The 24,100-nt window shown below is 36.7% G+C and overlaps 1 non-coding gene and 1 pseudogene across 1 annotated transcript; both read left to right on the top strand.

The window, feature by feature from the left end:
• Positions 1-3,962: 3,962 nt before the first annotated feature.
• On the top strand, positions 3,963-4,070 carry LOC122299966. The gene has a single exon (XR_006239818.1). It is a non-coding gene; the product is annotated as a small nucleolar RNA R71 (small nucleolar RNA).
• Positions 4,071-10,474: 6,404 nt separating this feature from the next.
• LOC122299806 lies at positions 10,475-15,928 on the top strand (annotated as a pseudogene).
• The last annotated feature ends 8,172 nt before the right edge of the window (positions 15,929-24,100 follow it).

Here is a 24,100-nt window from a genome sequence, read left to right as displayed (position 1 = left end):
ATTTCTATTCACATTTTAGCATTTTAGTCCAATAATAGGGTATATAGAGTGCACTTTCGTACACTCATCACACCCCCTAACTTACTCATTGCTAGTCCCTAGCAATTTTCATGTCAAAACAACGAAAGAGACCAAAGAAAATCACATATAAAGGCCATCAAGTCACACTTTCCAGATTCACATATCAAAACAATCTAAGGAATCCAATAACCCATCAAGATCAATCCACCTATAGCAATCCATAGAGTGTGTGTGTGTTCTCTAAGCCATAACCATCGTATCACTAACCTTGACACATGCAACATCAAGAACATCTTAAGCAAAAGGTTCAACTCCATAACTCACGGGTATAATAGTGTTTCGTGTAAAGGCTCTCTGTATGGAGTTGACAATGGGTGTATACACACTCTCATGAAAAATTAGGCAATTATGTACAAGCAACAAGCAAACATTGATCTTATGATAGGAACACTAACAAATGAGACTTCCATCAATCTTTCCAACAGCTTACTTAGGATCAGAATGGTCAACAAAAAAGGTTGTAATGTGGCTTGGTTTCGGGGCTATATGAAAAAAAAGGATGAAAGAGATTCAAAAACTTTCAAGTACATACAAAGGGAATTTTATTAAATATTTCAATAGACCATACTTCTCACTTGATGTACTCTCCAACTTTTCAGATCATCAAATAATAATGCTTTTTCTTCTTCTTCCTCTTTTTTTTTCAACAATTTGATGGACAAACACATGTCACTTTTGTATTCTTTCCATCTCTACCAACATTTTTTTTTTGAGCTCACTCAATTGAACACTTTGCAACTTATACTCTTCTCTTTTTTCTGTCGTCTTCTTCTTCTTCTTAATTGAAAATGATAAAATTAAAGAAAGAAAATACAAATTTCATACCTAGTATACACTTGGAAGTAAAAAGGGTAAGAAAATCTGTGTATAGGTTATATACTCCAATGTGGAGAGGCATGGATGATATGGGCATATGAAAAGAAAAAGCTACAAGTGTTTATTGGCTCAAAGTTGGCTACTAGGAGTCTATGATGGAAAGGATAGCTTGAAAAGCTCGAACGTTAATCCTAAGTTGACCTTCGTCATATCCCAAGTATATCCACCATTTTACCGCAAACCATGTAATGATATTCTCAAAAGAAGTGTCCAATTCAACAGATCAATGAACGCTTATCACAATTTACTGCATTTGTATGCTCTCAATCCTCTCCAAACTCACATGAATACTTAAGCAAAAGAGTTCTCTAGCTACATGTGTCAAACCACCATCTTACCACAAAACTTGGATAAGTGCATTAAGGGTTCTATGAATGCTTCAGCAAAAATGATTATGGTGGGTTTGGTGAATTCACGAAGATGGCTATGAATGAGAATGAGTACACATGTAAAAATGATGCACGTGTGATGCAAATTAAAAAAAATTTACATATGAAAATATGTCACAGAGTTCCAACAAGCATTTTAAATACTAAATTTGTACCACCACCCCCCAACTTAAATGAAACATTGTCCTCAATGTTTAAGAATCAAAATGGCAGAATACACCTGATGAGTGACGTGGGTAGCTCCTAAACACCAAAGATGGTAATCTGAAATGACGAAATGAAACTATCCTGTAATAAAAAACAAAGAAAACAACAGTAAACAAAAATGAAAAGAAAGAAAATAAGAAAAAATAAAAACAAAACAAAGCAAAACAAAATAAATAAAGAACACATACCTTGGTGGTGTGGTCAAGATTGATAGACTGGATCCACAAGTGGAATGTCTTCCACTTCCAGAACTTGCCTATCAATTAATATTTTAAGGCGTTGACCATTTATTTTAAAGATCCGACCATCCTTAGGATCCTCTATTTCTACCACCCCATTTACAAAAACATTTTTCACTAGAAATGAGTCAGTCCACCTAAACTGAAGTTTTCCTTTGTGCTTGTGAGATCCAAAATCATATAAGCATATTCGGTCATTAGGTTTAAACCTCTTCTTAAGAATATTTTTATCATGAAACCTTTTCGTTTTAACCTTATAGACTTTAGACTTAGGCAAAGATTTCAATTTAACTCTTGGTGCTTTCATACTTACAGGAATCTGTTTTCCACATTTTTTAGGCAACTCCTCAAATTTCTGTTGCCAAACCTGTGTGTCATAATCCTGAGTTTCATAAAAAATAGCACAAATATCAATAACATTAGATGAATCACTAACAGATGTATTAAACTCAAATTCACAAGGGAATATTCAAGGGGATTAAAATCATGAGTTGTGTGAACTCCCTTGTCTATGAGTGCATCAATCATATACGTTTGGTGGCACTCGTCATCTGTTGGCTGCTTCTCAATATGGAAAATGTTGACCTCCATGGTCATGTTTCCAAAAGATAACTTCATCAACCCATTCCTGCAATTTATAAGTGCATTAGCCGTAGTAAGGAAAGGTCTACCTAATATGAGAGGAACTTTAGAGTTAGACTCAACAACTGATTGAGTGTCCAAAATTAAGAAATCAATAGGATAATAAAACTTGTCAATTTGGATCAAAACATCCTCAACTATCCCTCTCGGTTTCTTAACTGAACGATCAGCCAACTGAAGCACGACAGAAGTAGGCTTAATTTCACCCAAACCAAGCTGCAAATAAATGGAATAAGGCATCAAATTAACACTAGCTCCTAGATCTAGCAAGGCTTGTCCAAACTCATGATTCCCAATATTACATGCAATGGTTGGACAACCAGGATCCTTGTACTTAGGAGGAATTCGCTGCTCAATTAGAGCACTAACTTGCTCTGTCAGAAATGTTGTCTTCTTAACATGGTGCTTCCTCTTAACTGTACACAAATCTTTAAGAATTTTTGCATAAGTGGGAATTTGTTTAATAACATGCAAAAGAGGAAGGTTAATCTTTACCTGCCTGAGGTTCTCCAAGATTTCATTACTAGGATCCAAAGTTCGCATACCAGATTTTAAAGCTTGAGGAAATGGTACCTTAACTGGACTCTTGATTACCTCGGCATCCTTGGGGAACTCGGTGCTATCATTGCTTTGTTCCTCTTCAACATCCTCTTGCTTATCAGTTGTTGGGATGTGTAAAGACTTACCACTTCTTGTCATAATGACATTGACTTCTTTTAAATTTTTTTGTGCCATATGCTGACCTTGGGGTGCGGATTGAGCTTGAGAAGGAAACTTGCCACGCTCATTCACACTCAAGGAGCTCATTATCTTGGATATATGACTCTTTATCTCTTTGTTTTCTTCAACAACCTGCATAATCAAATATTCAAACTTTTGATTAGTTTTACTCTGTGTCTCAATAAAAGTATGCAAAGTTTCTTCTAAAGGACTCCTAGAAGATGAAGGTGCATGATATGGTGCAGGATATGATCTAGGGGGTTGTGCAGGCGGCTGGTTTTCAGACTTCCAGCTAAAATTGGGATGATTACGCCACCCAGGATTGTAGGTATCAGAGAAAGGTGCAACAGGCTTCATGTACATACCTAAGGCATTACATTGTTTCTCATACATCCCCCTCATCGCAGCAAATGTGGGACACTTTTGGGCAAGGTGATCTACCCCACCACACACAAAACATCGTCCAAAAGACTCTGCATGATTAGCCACGTGTGTTGGCTTTAAGTCTTTATTCTTCAACACCTCTAGCTCCCTAGTGAGCATCTCAACTTTAGCCTTTAGGTTATCTTCTTCCCTGAGATGGTAAATTCCACCACCATTTAGGTTTCCTGCAGGTCGTGACCTATTTGTGCTCTCAGTAGCACTAGGTCCAATACAAGTGTGAACTTTTTCAGCAAGCTCATTGAGGTATTCTATGGCCTCATCAGGATCTTTCTGTAAGAACTCACCATTACACATCATCTCCACAAATTGATGCTCTCTAGGTGTAAGTCCCTCATAAAAATAGCTCACTCAGCGCCAATTCTCATACCCATGGTGAGGACACATACTCAATAGCTCCTTAAATCTCTCCCAAGACTGATACAAAGTCTCACTGTCCTTTTGTACAAAGGTGGAGATTTGACTTTTTAAAGCATTGGTCTTATATTGGAGAAAATATTTATTAAAGAAGACCTGAGTCATCTCATTCCATGATCCAATAGATCGTGGTCTCAACGAGTGCCAACTCTTAGCTCTATCCTTCAAAGAGAAAGGAAAGAACTTAAGTCTCACAATGTCATCAGTTGCATTTTGACTATGAAAAGTCGCAACTACTTCCTCAAACTCCTTAATGTGCACATATGGATTTTCATTTTCCAAGCCATGAAAAGTAGGGAGTAACTGTATCATCCCTGTTTTAAAATCCAATTGGCGAATATTAGCTGGAAACATGATGTATGATGGTGTGGCTGTGCGTGTAGGGTGGAGGTAATCCTGAAGGGTCCTAGTGGGTTGATCTTCATGTTCACTCATTTTCTCAGAATTAGAAGAATTTTCAAACAAATGATCAGAAAAGTTAAACTCAGACTCTAACATAGGTTTACAAGCAAACCGACCAAAGGCGTCTCTATACCTGTGCATGCAAGGTAGAGAAAAACGCAACACAAAAAAAAAACTACAAAAAAAAATAGAAAAAAAAATGCAGCAAGCTAAAAGAGGGAACGAAGTTACCGCCTTTACAAACTGTTGAAAAGAAAAACTCTCTCACAATTCTTCTACCGTCTCCCCGGCAATAGCGCCAAAATTTGATTACGCCCAAAGAATAACGCGGTAGTTGTAGCACAACTTTGGAGTGTCGATTCCACAGGGAGATAAATTAAAAGAATAGCAAGAGGAACAAAGAAACTAAAGAAAAATATTAACTAAGTAATAGAGAACAAATATTAATTTTAAATGTAAATTAAAGTGAAGCAAAGTGATTAACACAAAAAGTACTCAAATTTGACAAACAGTAGAGCGTCGGGAATCCCTTGCACAAATCTGGTATTTTAATTATTCTTAATTCATTGGATAACTCAATTACGAACTCAATTCCCGCAATTCTCAATTGGAAGGTATAGATTTATAAATAAGACTTAAATAAAATGTAACCCTTTGAAAAAATATTCACCACTTTTAAAAAACGTGAATTACTACCCCTATTGATAAAATCTAATGACGACAATATATTCAGGAAGCGATATTGCAGCAAAAACTAAATCAATATAGATAAATAATTGATCCAAACATAATCAAAGAACTAATCCATTCAATAGAAAAAGCATGACTGAATCCATAAACAGAATAAATTCTATGATTATTCGGAGAAGAAAACATCAACGATGAATTGAGAATGATAAAACAAAAAAGTTTTAGAAATTAAAAATCAAATACATGAATTAAAAATAAATTAGAAATATCATCTAATGTGCAAGTTCATCCCTAACCCTACTAGAGAATTTAGTTACCCATAAATATACTGGAGAACAAAAATCTCCAGAAAAAATTGAAGCGAATAGTGGTCATGAAAGTGATTTTCTCCTCTTTTCAGATCTGCCTCTTGTGCCTCTTCCTCCACCTCTATTTCGTGCTAATGATATGCTTATATAGGGTAGGAAATAAACCCTAATGTCCTCTTAATTTCAGCATAAAAACCACGTCTAAATTTTAGGACTTATCTTGGCAGCCACGTACGGCCTTCAGGAGTTTGAATTTGGAAATCCTTATTAGAGATAAAGTTATATCCCTTTAAGATAGCTTTTCAATGCATCAAGAATCGCATCAATCTGATATGTGAGTAAAAAGATACAGTCAAAAGACTAAAGTATGTCCAGACTGTCTCCTAGCGAATTTCGAACTTGGACTTCTTGTGGTTTCATTTTATGATTTTTTTCTTTTTATTTTCTTCCAAATTACTCTCAAACCCCATGAATGTCCTCCTTTGAATTTGATTGGGCTTGACTTGCTCTTTTATAAACTTTGAAATTAGACATAAAAAAACTGCTTAAGAGTATCCCAACGTAAATAGAAATTCAATTTAAGAATACATATTAACTCCTATGATTTCTATTCACATTTTAGCATTTTAGTCCAATAATAGGGTATATAGAGTGCACTTTCGCATACTCATCACACACACTCCATTTCTGGCATTTTGTGAAATTTGAGCATCTTGGTGGAGTAGTCGAGCGGAATCATTTTGTGAAGATTTATTTTCAAGCTTAAGCATAGAACATGATTTTTGATGCATTATATTTTGTTGATGTGTGGCTTGAAATACCGGGATGTTATATTTATTGAGATGAAACTTGATAAGATTTTTGTAAAGAAAAAATGAATAAAGGCGACTTAGTGAACTTTCCTAAGTACAAGGGTTAGAAATAATTACCCAAGATTTTGGGGGTTGTGTTCAACCTTTAAAAACAGAGTTGGCGTGAAAACTACTAGTCCATTGGGTTTTGAGGTTGTTAGAATCAGCAATAATTAATCTTAAGGTTGAAAAATCCTATGAAAAATCATGGCTAGAAATGAGGAACACACAGCTAGTTTAGCTCCACACACACATTTGAATTTTGAGACATTTGCCTCAGTTCTATGTGAAAAATTGTTGAGATAATCTTGGTGGGTATAGCCCTTGGGGATTGAGTAGTAACATGTCACTTTTGTGAGAATTCAAAATTGTGTTTGATTGTTTCTGTTTGAATTTCGATCTTTATGCAATATTCATCTCAATTGATTTTCATTATTTTGCTCAAAGATTAACAAAATGCTAGTTGGGAGGTGTGATTGAGCTGATTTATTACATATTTTAATACATTTAGAATTAATATATTTTAATTCTTTTATTACATTATTATTGATTTTATATAAAAAAATGATTAAGATGAATAAATCCAAGTTATGATTTATATTTAATTTTAGAATTTGTGATTTAATTGAGTAATTTTTTTTTTATATGCACAACACATATTTGTTTTAGATATATTTTATTATTCTTATTTGATTTGATTTATTTTTAAATGTAGTGATCAAAAGAAATGCACAAGAAAAAAGATCTTTTCATTTTGAAAAGTCAAAGAGAATTGTACGGACTAGACATTTCATTTGATATTGGACTTGGATTGCTAGACGGCAAGCATATATATAATTTCCTTGATGGGCACGCCACACGACCTGGTGGGAGATAACATTAATTCTATTATTTTTGACCTGCAATTTTATTTTTGGGAGAATGGCGCTGCACATAAATATAGATTTCCTTTTGGGAGATTTTAAGAAGCGCCGCATGCTACTTTAAGGGATATATGGGACTTTTGATCGGGAGAGAAAAGGGATATAGATATTTTTTTTACCTAAGCCGAAAGGAGAATTTTTTTCTAGAGAAAGAGGCACCGCGTATTGGGGGAGATTGCAAACATTCATTCACACTGCAACACTATTTTTTTCTGGGGCACTCACTCATACTGCAGTACCGTGTTGAAGAACTCCTTGAAGAGTCCAATTGATGTTACAGTTCAACCTCCTCTACTGTTTTCAATCTTCATCTTCATTCATTTGGCTTGATCTTTTTATTCCTTTATTTTTATTTAATTTCAATTTAAAATTTATGGAATATTTTTGAAATTTTTGACTTAGAAATTTGGAAAATTGATTTGCTATTTATTTATTTCGTATTATTTATTTTTCTCGCTCCTTTAAGCTTTCATTTAACAGTGATTATAATTATTATAGATTAATTTTGAAAATTTGTGATGTGACACCCCGTTTTTATATGTATTTTCACTGAAGGAATATTTAATTTAATTAATATAATAGTTCCTTTATTTTAAATTATCGGATTTTAATTAGATTTTAATTGCTGTTGAATTTAAATTGTTGTTGAATTTATTTTAGCTTGTCTTTGGATTTAAAATTAAATAGTTTATTTTTACTAGTTATTTATTATATTTTATCTTTACGTTGTGTTTAAAATATTTTCTTAGTTTTATTGCTTTTAAACTTATTTTTGTTGGATCAGTTGTTGGACTTCAGAGGTGAGGATTGGACCTCATTTCTTTTCCTTTCTTTTTCTTTTTCCCTTTTTCCTTTTCTTTTTCTTCTTTTCTTTCTTTTTCTTCCCGTTTTCCCTCTCCCCGTGCGCAGCAGCAGCTCTCCTTTTCATTTCGTCGACGCCCCTTTGACCGCCTGGTGCGCCGCCGTCCGGCGGCTGTGTGTACACCACCCCCACCATTCTCTTCCCCTCCCACCAGAGATCATCCCCACCAATTTTCAGAGCCATCGGACTAGCTGTTAGCCGCCATGAGCCCCTGGAAGTTACTACACCTGCTCTATTTTTTCCCCTGTCGCCGGTTGCTTTCGCAGCTCAAAAACGCCGCTCGCCGGCGGCGTGGCCTACACCACCCACCTAGTTTTCTTCCCCTCTCACCGGTGAACATCCCCACCAAGTTTCACCTCCATCCAAGCCACCGTTAGCCACCACGAGCTCCTCCAAGCCATATGGCTTTTCACCGATTCCGGCGCCGTCGCACCACCTCCGGCCACCATCTCTTCACAACTTCTTCCCCTACCTCTTGCCGACCTAAACCACCCATTTCCGGCCTTGATCCGTTGCCGGAGCAGCTCCAACGAGCTCAACTCCGTTCAGCCCCTTTTTGGCCTTCGACCGCCATTTCCACCACCACCCACGGCCAAAACTCGTTTCCCTTAGCTTCATAAATATATCAAGGCCATTCCCTATCAATCCCGAGCCTTGGTTTGTCCCCGTTCGAAAATGGGTAATTTATTACCCACGGCCACAGTGTAAATTACATTGTTACGTTACTTTTCTTCCGCCTTTTGCAACGCCGCAAGCTTTTGAAAAATACCATATAGCGCTGTAAGTATTTTCTAAACTCTATTTTTAGATTTAAATATATTTTGCTCTTACAATAAATATTTATCTGTTGGTTGGCTGATTCCGGACTGAGTCCGAGGAGTTCGGGGGTAGGATGGTTTGAGGACGGAGTGCTTGGTTATGTTTATTTGTGATTTGGTTGGTTATTCGTGCCATGAGGTGTGCGTTGCATATTGCATATTTGTGCATTTCATTTTAATCGAGAAAATCCTGTTTTATTGGCGTAAATGGTTTTTGGGTGCGTGTGTCTCACGAGTCCAAGCCGGGATAGGTTATTATCTTGGTGGAGCTCCTCTGGTCACTCGGGAGTGGATAATACTGAGTGACATCCCCTGGGTTGTCGCAGGGTGACGACCGGATCGCACGATACGGTAACGCTGTCGTGTCGACTCCGTGGTCCCTAGAGTGGTGGGGACTAGAGGATGGCCTAGCCAGGGACGTGCTGGGCGCGAGTCTGGGCATCGCTCGTTTAGGTGTCACACGCGTAGTCGTTACCTGCGGTATAACACAGAGCCAGAGTGTGCGGATGATCCCTAGGGGAGATAATGATGCATACATAATTGGATGATTTTTATGGTTTTCGGATGTGGGCCATTTTCTGAGAAAATGGCGAGGTTTGGTTTCGAGGCTTTTGATCCATTTTCTGGGAAAATAGTGGTTTGGGCCATTATCTGGGATAATGGCGAGGATGTGTTGAGATTTTTGATCTATTTTCTGAAAAAATGGTAGTAGCGGTTTTGGGCTATTATCTGGGATAATGACGAAGAATGGTTTTAATGGTTATGTTTTTGGGCCAAATGAGTTTTTGACGTGCGTGAAAAAATTATGATTTTATGAGACATGTGCATGGCATTCTTTCATGCATATTGTTGAGTTTAATATATTTTTATCTAGTGGTATTTAGATTTTACTTACCTACTGCACTATTTTTGGTACCGTAGATTTTGGTGCAGAGATCGAGGATGAGGAGGAGGAGACTGAGCCCGAGGATGCGGCTTCGCCGGGGTGCTGAAATTAAAGTTAAAGTTTTGTTATTTGGTTTAAAACTATATTTGTGTTTTGTAATGTTTTATTATGTATGTTTTGAACAACTTTGTATTGAATTAAGAAAAATTCTGATACTTAGTTATTGACTTTGCTTTTTGCTGCGTATTTCTCGTGCACATTCGTCGATTTTACACACACTTGGCACGTTGAGAGGGTGGTGATCGTGATGTCATTATCCGAACGTCTCGATTTCCCCGTGTTCGTGAGCGGAGATTTGGGGGCGTCACATGTGATTTGAATACAAGAATGAACTCTAGAATCTTGATTTTGAGATTTTTTAATTTTCAATTCGTATTTTGTCAATTATTTTCTAATCTAATTTAATTATCAGCTTAGTTTTATTAGTCTCTTAGTTCCATTGCATATTAGATTGATTAAAATTTAATTAGGACTTAAATAATTTCAATTTTATTGTTTAATTTTCATATTAATTAAGATTGTTCAATTTAATTGATTCTTTAATTATTAATTTCAATTTATTAATCTTTTATATTTTATTTTGATACTCAAAAATCTAAAACTATATAGATTAATAGTAACTATCCTTCTACTTAATTTTTTTAGAAAATTATTACAAAGAAAAAAAAGGGAGTCTGGCCCGAGCAATTGCTTGCGTTCCGTGGCGTTTCGTGGTGCCGTTGGCCAGAATAAAAGGAGAGGCAGCAAATGGTACAGCGACTGTCACTGCACTAACCGACCATCGCCAGCCCTAGCCATGCAGGTTGCTTTCTTCGGCAACGCCGCCGCCGTCTCTCCTCGCATCGTCCCCGCGGCCGCCGCCTTTTCAGCCAGAATCTCTTTCTCTTTCTCCTCCTCCTCCTCCTCCTCCTCTTCTTCTTCTTCTTCTTCTTCTGCCACTTCTCTCTCCTCTTTCAAATGCCTCAGATCCTCTCCTCTCGTCTCTCATCTATTTCTCAATCAGGTCCAACCTCTCTCTCTCTCTCTCTCTCTCTCTCTCTCTCTCTAATGCTTTGTCTCTGCTTTTGTTTTATTTTCTCTGAAAATTTGTCCGCATCTTTTGATTTTTTTTTAATAAACTTTTAGAGACGATCACCATCACCTTGCTTTTCGGAGAGAGGTCTGAGCGCCGCGGCTACTCCGAAATGCGTGGCTTCTGATCCTGACCAGTTGAAGAGTGCCAGAGAGGATATCAAGGAGCTCCTCAAGACCACGTTCTGCCATCCTATTCTAGTACATATACTTTTCCTCTGCATTTACTTAAACCATATCGTTGAATGCCTCAGTATGTTGTACAAGTCAGGGTTCTTTCGCTTTTCACTTCCACAAAATGCTTCTCAGAACGGTTGCAAACTTCATTTGTTGACAAAATTCTGATGCAGCTTTTCGAGATTCAATTGCATTTTGTACCGATGCATTTTTAGTTGGATATAAATTATTTTTTTATTTCATCCTGTGCCCTCTAAATCTACGATCTGTCGAGACTTTTATTTGATCGTTGTGGATGTTAAAGTACGGGGTAGACACATCTTTTGGGAAAAGATTAAAAAATTCCCGCCCCCCTGGCGTCTCCCTATAGCTAACGTAGTTCATGTGTGGAAAACAGGTTCGCTTGGGTTGGCATGATGCTGGTACTTACAACAAAAACATTCAGGAATGGCCACAAAGAGGTGGAGCTAATGGGAGTTTGAGATTCGAGATTGAGCTCAAACATGGAGCTAATGCTGGTATGGTTCATCATCATTGGTTGTTACTTAGCTTTGGTTGACAGTCATGAGGCCTTGTTTGGGCGACGAGGTATTCTCAGATATTTTTAAAATTTTTCATAATTTATTTTTTAAAAATCACTAAAAACACAAGATACCTTTCAATTTCAAATTTTTAACTTTTTCATCTAATCATTATCCAAGCACAAAACCTAATACAACTTTCTCATACTTTCAAACAAAACATAAAAAATGATAATTTTTTCAAATTTCCAAAAAAAATATTAAAAAATTATATTTAAACAATTTTTAAGTTTATAAAATTTTATTTCAATTTTTCTCTCTTCTTTTCTAACACTCAATAAAGCATCTGAACTTAAACTGTTTTATTATTATTCATAAACCATTTTGCTACTATTCACATAATTCTAAGATATTCTAAAGTGTCTAAACGAGCCCGTAGTCTTATATGCTTGCATTTTTCAGGTCTTGTGAATGCATTGAAACTTCTTCATCCTATCAAAGACAAGTATTCTGGTGTGACATATGCAGACTTGTTTCAGTTGGCCAGTGCTACCGCAGTGGAGGTTGTCCTTTCTTTAACTGTAGAAATTGCTATGATTGGAATGTGCAGATGTAATGTGCCTTTGCATTACATCAATCATTCAATTAAAAAAGAAAAAAAAAAAGAATCTCCTAACGAGTTTGTTGGAAATTTCAGGAATCTGGGGGCCCCAAAATCCCCATGAAGTATGGAAGAGTGGATGTTACAGGACCTACAGATTGCCCAGAAGAAGGAAGGCTTCCTGGTAAGAAGACCATACAAATGAGTTGAGCAATATTTGCATTAAATATAGTTCCCAGACCGAACATCCTACCAAAACTGAAATCTCCATCTATCTACTGTCCTTCAGAAATAAAAACACAAAATCTATCCGAGCTGGCTATAGTTTTTTCAAGACCACTAATGAGGTCATTGTAATTTACCCCATGCTTCTCCATACTTTGCACCTATTAAATCTTCCAGAAAATGATCTTTCTCCTTTCCAACTACCATAAATATCAACCCAACAGAGTTGGCTAAAATACTGAATGTCTTTACCCTTTACCATCCTGTGCTTTGAAAGGGAGCTGGCCTTAGTTTTTTTGGTTTTTAACGGTGCACAAGGATAGACATGAGACCCAACGAGAATTTGGGTGTGTACTTGAGCTGGCTTCTGGTGTCTTTATTAGTGCAGATGAGATGGCCATGAGCTCAAGAGCTGGCTTTCGATGTTGAGGCAGAGAGAGAGAGAGAGAGAGAATAGGGGGGGGGGGTTGCCGATCTGGGGTGAAATGTGAGTGCATGAAAGATGTAGAGAAGGGAACATGTGCGTGAACAGTATACAAAGAGGAGGAAGGTACTTTGGCTTTATCTGGAGCTGTGGGCAAGAGAGATTTGAGAAGTAGGACTGTGGCAAGTTAGGCAAATTGGGATGGTTGCAAGTCAATGTAGTCCTACAGTGATGAGGTTTCAAATGCCTAGAGGGCAGGGTGCCAGGGACAATCAGGCAGGTCAATTGGCTGATACCTAATGGGCAGGGTCTATCAACCAAAAACAAGCACTATCCAATCTAAATCTCACAGAGGCTTCCAGAGATTTCGTGGGTCCAATAAAAATACTCACATATCAGCCACAAGGAGCTAAGGCTGGGGTGTTACAAAACAACAGGGGAAGCGATGGCTCATATATTTTGACTCCTAGAGCTTTTAAAAAGGCATTTACCAGAACCAATAATCTAACAGTGAAAATACAAGAAATTAATCATCTCCTCCATGTCTCTTAATAGCCAAATATTCCATTTAATAAATTAGACTCTGAATAAACTGGGTCATATTTCAAAAACTATTTTGCAAATAACGCTTTGCTCTTGATCTTTGACTCTAACGTTAAACATGTTTGTTACCAAATAATAATGGAAATATAAAGGGCCCTTGAGTGAAAGCATGTTGGTACTCTGACACAAACACAGTTTTTTTTTTTTTTTTTCCTTATTCCACATGTTTCCCGCTTAACTGATCAGCCATATATAGACACACACACACACACACACACACACACACCGGCTTCGTTATATTTTCTTCTTGTAAATCCACTTTGCTTCTACTTTTGTTATCTTATTTTTGAAAATCATCCACTTGTTAGCTGCTGGTCCCCCTTCACCTGCTGATCATCTACGTGATGTTTTCTACAGAATGGGCTTAAGTGACAAGGTAATTTCATGGTCTGTATACTTGGTTTTCTTTTTTTAACCAAACCATGCATGTGATGTTTACCTGTGAAGCTGTTTGATGTGCAGGAAATTGTTGCATTATCTGGTGCACACACACTGGGAAGGTCCAGACCAGAACGCAGTGGTTGGGGTAAGCCAGAGACAAAGTACACGGTATTGAATCATCTTCTATTCATGAGTGCAGAAGAGCCTTTTGTGACTTAGTTGTGCATTTCATGCTATACTCTTCCATGGATTTTGGATTTTATCATTAGATGACAAAATCTGTAATCTTAGAAAATTGAAAATGAGATCCATACCCATTAGTCAGAGCTGTGAAAGTTTCTTTTCTGATCAAACCTACCAAGGATAGAAAATCACTGCTTCGTGTTAAAGGGTGAACCATCATAAATTATGGCAATACGATTGATTCCATAATCTACTGTGAAAGATAGCTTAAAAGTAATGTAAAAATATTATGAGACTGGTTAATGCCAATTTCATGGTATTACCACCCATCATGTTTGCCTGTACTGCATGATTATATTATCAGGAACATCATTCAATCCTGGTCACTCGAGGCAGTAAATGATGCTGAATAAACGCTCTCAAGGATTTTATCATTAGCGTTACTGCTATTGAGCAACATATGAGTATTTTTTTTTTATCTGTATTATACCTCTTTTCTGTCTTTGTTTGCTGTCTGTAAATTGATTCTGACTTAACTAAGTCAGGCATTTCTACATTTTCTTCTGTTCTGTAGGAATGATAGGTTAAGAACTAACCCAAAGAAGATGGCTCAGTAATTTAGGATTAACCACTAGTCACAGCTTAAGAAAATTAAAAGATGAAAAACAGCAAATCCAACTGATAGAAATATGACGATCTCTTGTTTTGATCGGTATAGAAATATGACTGTCATCTATTTAATTACAGAAATCTGGGCCTGGAGCACCAGGAGGACAGTCCTGGACAGTGCAATGGTTGAAGTTTGATAATTCCTACTTTAAGGTTTGAAAATCACAATGCCCTCTTGAACATTATGAAATCCAGCCCATGCATCCAATAAGAAGCTGTCTGCAGAATACTTTTTGCTGATTGTAATTACCATATCAGGATATCAAAGAAAGAAGGGATGAAGATTTACTGGTGTTGCCAACTGATGCAGTTCTTATTGAAGATCCATCATTCAAGGTTAAAACAAAATCACATTTTGCTGTGAGACAGGGTTTATAGTGTAAAACCTTTTAACGATATAATGCCTGATTTTCAGGTATATGCTGAGAAATATGCTGAAGATCAGGAAACATTCTTCAAGGATTATGCTGAAGCCCATGCCAAACTGAGCAACCTTGGAGCCAAATTTGATCCTCCAGAGGTTTGTCATTCTAAAGTGCTTGTGTTTGTTGATTTTGTCGAGGATGCTAACCAGTGTAACTAGTTCAATTTGAGCCTTTGGCATGACATGGTTATGCTAACCAGTGTAACTAGACTATGTTTCGCCAAGCCTATCGATATGTGACGCAGTTTTCTTTGTCATCACGAAAAATACATGTTAGGGGTTCTTTTTACTTTGAATGTGCAAGAAACTTCCTTTGCTAAAAGTAGGTCTTGATTGGTGTTCATCCCAAACTTCAAACCTCAATTTTCAAATACTTAAAGTAGCAATTTTGAAATGCTAAAAAATAGCATTGATAAAATCCCAAAAGCAGCAAAAATATTTGTACGAGTAGTGCTAAATTGCATCACAAAACTTCAAATACTCTGTACTTTTGGAAATGTTTTTGTTGAACTCGATTTGATATGTTTCTTGGTTTCAAACCAACAACTTGCAATCTTAACTCCTTTAAAGGCATGCAGAACAGACATTGGAATATGTATGCAGACAAAAAGGACTTTGAAGTAGTATATTTTCTTTCTAATATAAACGTTGAGCATTCTAAATGAACTGCTATTGATTTGGTGATCAGGGTATTGTGATTGGTTAGAATCTGCACCAGAGAAGTTTGAGGCAACAAAGTCTGGGAAGGTTGTAAGCCTCATGAACTTGTATACCAATATTTTTTAAGTTGATGATTGTCAGAAATTCCTTTATTTTCGAAGATATCTTTTTGCAATCTGTTCATTATCTCTACTTTTCACGGTTTGGTGCAGGATTAAGAACAAGTATCATGTTTTTGTATGCCGTATCTTTTAATAGCACAAGATGAAGCCATTTTCAAATCCTGTCAACTCAAATATAATACATGGATGTCTTAAAAGAAGGAATAAAATTCAAGAGTCTTACCTATGTACTTGCAGAGAGAGCTGTCAGAGAGAGAGAGTATGAACCAAAAGATTAGAGCAGGGTAAGAAGAATTAGTGGAAGCCCAGATAAGCGTCTACCAACGAACTATTTCCTTAATATTATTATTATGATTTATGTTTTAGCAGTTTTGACATCACTATTTGGGAACTAGGTTTTCTGAGCTTATTAATGAAGAGTATCGTTTCTGTGCATTTCGGATTAACTGTCAATGAATGAGTAGGGTAGGGACTCCAGCAGGTATGAGATGTGAATTGGACACTTGTCACAAGTCTAATCATTACACTTAGGTATGAGATGTGAATTGGACACTTTTCACGGTTTGGACATTGTTTCGTTTGATTTCACAACTATTCTTATATCATCACGATATATTTAATTATTATAATTTTTTCAAATTTCTATATAAAATAAAGTTAATACAAAATAAATTAAATAATTTAACTGTTTCAAATTTTAAAATAAAAAATAATATTAAATAAATATATTTTAATAATATTTTATTCAACTTTTAATTTTTATCTCAACTCGTTTTATTTTATATAAGAAAACAAACGAGGCTAATGGTACTGAAGTGAAGCATGAAAAGTTTATTTATTTATTTATTTTACTTTTTATAAGTCGCACGAAGAGTTATTGATGGAAAAATCATTCTGATTCAAAATGAAAAACCCGAAAACCAAACGAGAAGTTAGCCCTATTTTAATATTTGAAGCCTTGATTCTTAAAGTTATTTGAACCCTTTTGTATTTTGTTTTTGGAAATTTCTACCCAAATGTGTCTTCCCAGCCGCATTTGGTCCACTCTATTGTCCCGATTGATTAGTAATTTTCCTTTGAATTATTATGCGTATGATTGTACGTGCTTCTAATTCAAGATAAACAAAAACAAAAAAAAAAAAAAGGGACTGCCAATCAACATTGTTAAAACTTAAAATCGAGGAATGTTAGTGGGAAGTTTTTTTCGATTGAATCAAAGTATCGGACCCAGTATCAAAAGAGTTTACATAATATGAAGTCAATTTCCTTTTTTATCTTTCAATAGAAAAACTCTTTAGAATATGAAGCAATTGCATCCTAGCATTCATAAGAACGTTTTAAATTGGAGGATTTTGACCTCAACGAGGACTCCCATTCCACAAGTTAGAGTCGTGTGTAATGAATTGCAAGCTCTTGAAGAGAGCAAAAGCTTCAATGTCTTCAGAGTCCGCATCCATCACGTGCATATGATGGTGCTCAAATCTTTCCACCTGTCTTAATTGAGTTGCCATCATTTGCTTCCTTCTCTTGAGGTGTTCTTTGCGACTATGTTCTCTTTGCTCTCCCAATTGTGCCATTTAAGAGATTGACTGACATATGAGGCGTCTTCCTAGGTTGTGCCATCCCCTGTTCAAAGGGAATGGTAGTTGCATACATGGTTACTACGCTTAAGACTACAATCATTCAGCAGACAAGATTCAATCCAACAAAATAGTCATATATATATATATATATAACAAATTCATACATGCATCGAAAGCTCCCAAATTCTAAGATACAAACAAATGAGGGTATTTCTTTCTCATTGAATCCTCCCGCTCCCAAGTTGCTTCTTGAAAGTCTGGGTTATTCAAGAGAACTTTCACCAACGGTCTCTTTCAATTCCTTAGCTCTTGCTCCTTGCGATCTATGATATGAACAGGTTGTTCCTCGTAAGATAAATCGGGTTGCAACTAAAAATTGCTAGTATTGATCACCACTGGTCGCTTGTCTCCAAAGTTCTTCTTCAAAGTCAAAATGTGGAACACGTCATGTATTCCTTGCATTGTTGCTGGCAAGTCCAGTCGATAGGCTACCAGACTTACTCTTTCCACAATCTCGAAGGGTCCTACATATCGGGGACTTAATTTTCCTTTCTTACCGAAACGTATAACCCCCTTCATCAATGATACCTTGAGGTATACCCAATCTCCTACTAAGAATCCTAGGCTTCTTCGTCAATTGTCAGCGTAGCTCTTTTGTCGATTTTGTGCTGCTTTCATTCTTTCTTGGATTAGAGCTACTTGCTTTTGAACCTCATGCAAATACTTTGGTCTGAGTACTTTTCGCTTTCCCACTTCATCCCAATATAAAGAGGCTCTACACTTTCTTCCATACAAGGCTTCTTATGGGGCCATCTGTATTGTAGCTTGGAAACTATTGTTATAAACTAATGGTAAATGACTTTCCCAATTACCTCCGAGTTCCAAAACAAAACACATGCTCACAACATATCTTCCAAAGTTTGAATCGTATGCTCAGTTTGTTCGTCTGTTTGAGAGTGATATGCATTACTGAATTTTAATTGGGTGCCCATCATCTTCTGCAAGCTTTTCCAAAAATGTGAAGTGAAACTAATATCTCGATTTGAACTATGGTTCTTGGTATTCCATGTAACTGAACTATCTCCTTCACATAGACTCGAGAAAGTTTATCCAAGAATCTGTTTTGGCTATAGGTAGAAAATGCACTCTTAGTCAATCTATCTACTATGACCAAGGGTGAAAACTGACCATTCGGTTTCGGTTTTGGTCCAAAACCAAAGCAGAACCAATATGAATTTCAGGGGAAGATACCGACCGAAACCGATTGATGGAGAGTGGTAAAACTGATAGGCGTAGTTTTAGCTGGTTGCCATCGGTTCATCGATGTGAACATCAGTTCCAATGAGTCATACAAATTTCTCAACACTCAACAATGTAGATTCAACAATAAACATCAAATATCCCATGAATGTGAGAGAGAGAGAGAGAGATGAAAGGGAGATGAGAGTCTAAGAAAGAGGCTTTGAGAGACTGAGAGGGAGATGAGAGGGAGAGGGAGAGGGAGATGGTATCCCTGCATCAAAAAAGGACATCACTGCATCGGAGATGGAGATGGTATCATCGCATCAGAGATGGAGGCTGGGGTGGTGGCTGCCGCTGGAGAGAATCTCTAAGTTCCAAATGATGAAGGAGAAATTTCAAAGGAAAAATGAGGAAGAAGGGCTGTAAGATGTCTTTTACCCTAATTCAAAACGGCGCCGTTTGGCCCGTTGCATTTATATTTTTTTTTACAACCTGTGTTCCCAAAACGAAATCGTTTTACTTATTTAAGTGAAACGGCGTTATTTCATATAAGTATATTTGAAAAAAAATATACATAAAGTGACGTCGGCCAGTTCAGTGGTTTTTCCCTAGGTCAAACCACGAACCGAACTGGCCAAAGTCGATTTTGCTTAAATCCTACCGCAGGCCGACCGGTTGTCTGCCAGTTTCGGTTGGTTCCTTGCTCCTACGGCCTGTCTGATTGGTTCCAGTCAGTTTTCTGTATAGCCTTGACTATGATCTGTATTGAATTCTTACTAGATGGGGTCCTTGGCAAACCAATTACAAAGTCCATTGATATGTCTTCTCATTTCCATTCTGGAATAGGCAACGTTTGTAATTCTCCTGCAGGTCTTTGGTGCTCAGCTTTCACCACTAATTGACAGACAGAACATGTTGCCACAAATTCTACCACTTCTTTCTTAAGACCATTCTGCCAATAATGACTTTTCAAATCCCTATACATCTTAGTACTGTCAGGATGGGTTGTCTAAGTGACTCACTAAAAATTGAGTATCACAAATGCTATCCCAAGTGCAGGAGGATGTCATGTAATAATTAGGAATAAATTCCTAGATCATCTCCTGGATGAAAGTTGTTTAAATCTAAATTCGTATAAAATGGTGAAAATTTTTACAAATAAAAGTGGTGGTATGTACAACGAAAATGGAAGGATGCAATGGAAATGAAAAAGGCACTAGTCATAGACTAGATTCATACTCTTGGATTTTTAATGTCAAAATGGAACATAAAAAATTAACAAATTGAAATTAACAATTAAATATTCAACTATGTTAAACAATTTTAATTAATCTAAAAATTAAATAATAAACTAAAATTAATCTAAAATGTAATTGTAATGCATATTTAATAGAAGTTTAAAGAAATAAGAAAAATAACTGACATAAAATAAAATAAACAGCAAATAAAATGACCAACTTTTAATCCAAAAATATCAAGAATACACCATAAACTTCAAATTGAACTTAAATAAAAAGTACAGAATAAAAAGATCAAGCCAAATGAATGGAGATGAAGATTGAAAGCAGTGGAGGAGGTTGAACTGTAGCAGCAATTGGACTCCTTAAGGAGTTCTTCAACGGTGCTGTAGTTCATCTTCTACCAATTAATAATTCCGTGTGGAGTTGAATGGAAGCCCCCAAGAGAAAAATATGTGTAGCCTACAAAATGCTCGAAGAAATAAAATTGGTGTGGTTGAAAAATGCTCCAAAGATAATAAAATAGTTTGCCATCGAAATGCCCCCAAAATAATAAATTGCTATCTGCGGCGCATAATGAATATATTGCCTCCAAATGTGTTGCGGCGTTGGGTCAAAATAAATGATGTCGTGCATGAGTCGAAGTCCTAATACCAATCAACGTGCAGTATTCAATGAATAAAATGAATTTATGCATCCTCTCCTTTTGTCCCAAGTCAAAGTCTTCATAGAATAGTGGTTGCCATATATAAGTCTTGAACTCCCCAAATGATAAAGTAGTGTTGCATAGGTCAAACTCCACCAATATATACCAAGTAGTCAAAATGGAAGTGTGTTGCTAAAATTGAAATAAAATGAAAAACCCTTCATGCCGTGCCCTTCTCCAAGTCTCATGTCAAATTACAAAGCATATGTTGTGCGCTTTAAGTCCCTTTTCATTTCTTAGTCTATATAAAAAAATAAAAATAAAAATTAGAAATAAAGTAAAATAAAATAAAATAAAAATAAAGAATAGAATATTAAAAATATGTTATGCATGTAAAGGAACATTGTCCTATTAAATCACAAGTTATAATATTAAGTAAAAACCATGCTATTTATTAATTTAAATCACAACTCGGATTTATGCATCTTAATCATTTTTTCATCTAAAACCAATAATAATGTAATGAAAAAATTAAAATATATTGGTTCTAAATGTATAAAAATATTCAATATTTCAGCTCAATCAATAAGGGGTACAATGTGTTTCTTTCAAAATCTCTTCCTTTAATTCTACGACATTAGGAATCACTTTTCTCTCCTTGTAGAGTAACATCCCAACTTTCCTAATTGTGAAATGTTGACGTCCTTCGGACTTCAAAATTTTCTGTCTTAGCCTTTCTAACTTGTCATCCTTATACTGTTCATCTAGGATTTCTTCATCAGTTACCGGTATAATCTCTTGCATCAATGCCCAGTTAGAAACTCGAGGAGGGTTTCCAATCAACAAACTCCTCATTGCAACCAAACGAGATGCCATACCAGCCTGTGCTTTGAGACTAAGTGTGTCTGCCACAACGTTAGCCTTACCAAAGTGATATTTGATTTCGCACTAGTAGTCACTAATAGTCTCAATCCATCTTCTCTGCCTCATGTTTAGGTTCTTCTAACTAAACAAATACTTGAGGCTCTTGTGATCCGTGTATACTTCATATTGTTCACCATACAAGTAAAGCATCCAGTGGAAAAGATTCGAAAGAAAATTGTAGGGTGGAAATTTAAGTTGCTCTCGCAAGGTGGAAGATTGATCTTGTTAAGACATGTATTTTCTAATATGCCTATACACTTGATTTTCGTTATTAATGTTCCGCTGAGCACTATCTCTTGCATTAATTCTCTTTTGGCCAACTTTTTGTGGGGCGAGGTGGAAGGTAAAAAGAAGTTTCATTGGCAATCTTGGGGGAAGGTTTGTAAACCAACCTCAGAAGAGGGTTTGGGTGTGCGAGATCTTAAAGAAGTTTAGAAATCTCTTAATATGAAATTTGCTTTCAGATTGATTACATCTAACAATTTATGGGCAAATTTTTTCAGGGCCAAATACTGTAGAAATAACCATTTTCTAGCCTGGCAGGAGAGACCAAATGACTCGCGGTTTTGGAGATCTATGATGGCCATCTTTTCGGAAGTCATGGATAATGTGAAAATCTTGGTGCGAGGTGGAAACTCTTCATTTTGGTTTGAAAGGTGGCTTGCTTTAGGGCCGTTATCTGTAAGCACAGAGGTGATCTCCAACAATAAGTTATGTATTCGGGACTGCTGGAAAAATAATAACTGAAATTTTGATTTATTATTGGAGCTGGTGGGAGCCAATAAAACTAAGTAAATTTTGCACGATGTACTGGCCCGTAAAAGAGGTCAGGATGTATTCATTTGGAAGCCTACCTTGGATGGTTATTTCTCCACAAGAATAGCATGGGAGGTGGTGAGAAGCCGTGGAGAAAACTTGGTGTGGAGTGATTGGCTTTGGCGTCCTTTAATTCCTAAAAGAATATCTTTTTGCTTATGGAAAGTCTGGTTCAAATGCTTGGCGGTAGATGATAGAGTTCAAGCCAAAGGCATTTCGATGACATCGCATTGGCATGTGATTGCTGTGTGCAGAGGTGCTAGGAAAATGTTGATCACATCCTCTCTTTAGGCGAGGTAGCTGCAAAGGTTTGGCGTTAGGCTAGTGTGATGTTGGGGATTCCTTTTCAACAATTTATTCCCTGGGAAAACAGTTACAAGCTGGTTTTCTTATGCCAGAAAATCATCTATCAAAGGTATTTTAATTGGAGTGATTCTATGTGTGACTACATAGTGCCTCTAGAATAGAAGATGCAAAGCAAGAATGGAAGTTGTGCAACAAAATGCGGAACAAGTTTGCTGACAAGTTAGGTACTGGGTTAGTTCTATTGCCGAGAACTCAAGTGCCTTATGGAAACTTACGATGCCAGATATTGCTATTGTTAGAGAACTCCAACTTCTGAATCAGCCTATTTGCACCAGGCCAATAAATTTGTTTCATGGGTTAAGCCTCCTTATGGTTGGATCAAACTAAACTGTGATGGTAGCTGTAGGGGTAATCCGGTAATTCAGGAGGTGGGGTTATTATTCGAGATTGCCATGGCATGGCGATAGCGGCTTTTTCTAGTAATTTTGGACACGGTACAAATAATAGCGCATAATTAAAAGCAATCTTGGAAGGAATTCATTTGTGTAAACGGCGTTGCTATTTTAATGTGATAATTGAAAGTGACTTGCGCATTGTTGTTGATTGGCTTCGGAAAGGTAAACGCACCTTATGGTATCTTTGGGATTTTTGGGAGGAGCTCGTGGCGGAGTTAGCAGGGGTGAATTTCATGGTGCTTCATCAATATAGGGAAGGTAATAATGCTACTGATTTTCTTGCTAGAGAGGGAGAAATGGGCAAGAACGTGATCTACGAAGAGCAGCATCCTCTACCTCGTTATCTTAAAGGGATCCTTTGTTTGGATAGGTGGGGTCTACCCTCTATTCGACAATAGGCTTGTTTAGTTAGTGTTTTGTTTCTTTTCTGGTTTTGTAGGTTTGCGGCTTTTTTCTAGCCGTGGGCTTAGGCTTGTTTAGTGTGGTTTGTTCTTCTTTTTCAATACTTGTTTAGACTTGCTGTTTATGGGCGGCTTTAGATTGGTCTTTGTCTTTTTTGTTTGGGTTGGTCTTTGTTGGTTTGGTACTTGGGAGGGTTTGTCATCTCCCAATTGTTTAATCTGTAACCATGGTATTCCTCCTCCATAAGTGAGGGATTATTAATAAACTTGGGATGAGGCCATGTTATAAGTGGTTACCGACTATTTGAAAAAAAAAAAGAGAGTAAGGCCTCTAGATTTTTAAGGCAAAAACTATAGCGGCCAATTCTAAATCATGAGTAGGATAGTTCTGTTCATGATCCTTGAGTTGTCATGAAGCATACATGACAACTCTACCTTCTTGCATTAAGACATGTCCTAAATCCATCTTAGATGCTAGATGCATCACTATAGACCACATATGGTTTATGGGGTTTGGGCAATGCTAACACGGGTGTTGAAGTTAATTTTTTCTTCAACTCCCGAAAACTCTTATCACATTCCTCAGTCCAAACATACTTCACATTCTTTCTGGTGA

Source organism: Carya illinoinensis, chromosome 16 (assembly GCF_018687715.1).
Source record: "Carya illinoinensis cultivar Pawnee chromosome 16, C.illinoinensisPawnee_v1, whole genome shotgun sequence".
Lineage (NCBI taxonomy): Eukaryota > Viridiplantae > Streptophyta > Magnoliopsida > Fagales > Juglandaceae > Carya > Carya illinoinensis.
Note: the sequence above shows the minus strand (reverse complement) of the source record. Positions and strands in the feature narration are given on the sequence as shown.